The sequence below is a fragment of the Octodon degus genome, unplaced genomic scaffold (genome assembly GCF_000260255.1).
Source record: "Octodon degus isolate 3935 unplaced genomic scaffold, OctDeg1.0 scaffold00283, whole genome shotgun sequence".
Lineage (NCBI taxonomy): Eukaryota > Metazoa > Chordata > Mammalia > Rodentia > Octodontidae > Octodon > Octodon degus.
Window position 1 is genome coordinate 552,261 of NW_004524859.1, and position 596 is coordinate 552,856.

Consider the following 596-nt stretch of genomic DNA (forward strand, 5'->3'; position numbering starts at 1 on the left):
CCCAGTGTGAAGACCCTGGGCTCAGTTCCCAGTACCTTAGAGAAAACTTGGGGACACAATTTAACATTGAAAGAAACAGAGATGGTGTAGAGTAGGAGGAAGATATTCTTCAATTTGGAGCATGGGACAAATATACGATTTCAAAGACATTTCTTTCTCATGGCTGATCAGTAAGGTTTTAGGAAAGTATACTGCCCCCTTCTCTTATTTCGGTGGGTAACTAGAAAAGCTTTCCTTGTGTTGGTTTAGGCGCTTGATTGGCTCTTCCCCAGTGGAGAAAACCCTTCCCTAGGGATCCCAACTCTAAAATCTTAATTTGAAACAGCTCGTCCTTGTTATTTGAAAGAAAATGAGTAAAGCACCAGGAAATTTCTTCTACGCTAGATGAGCCAGAGAACAACTCTCAGGAGAGAATTTCTCAACAGAAAGGCCTTTGGGCAGATTGCTTAGTGGGTCCTGAGGGTGCCCACTATCAGGCGAGCGAAGGCGGGTGTCACCATCCTTCACCCTCCACACAATCCCTGCACACATGGACGAGCAGCCTTAGAAGGTCCGGGATGCCCACTCAGAACCGTGCCAGGTGGCCTGACTGTCTC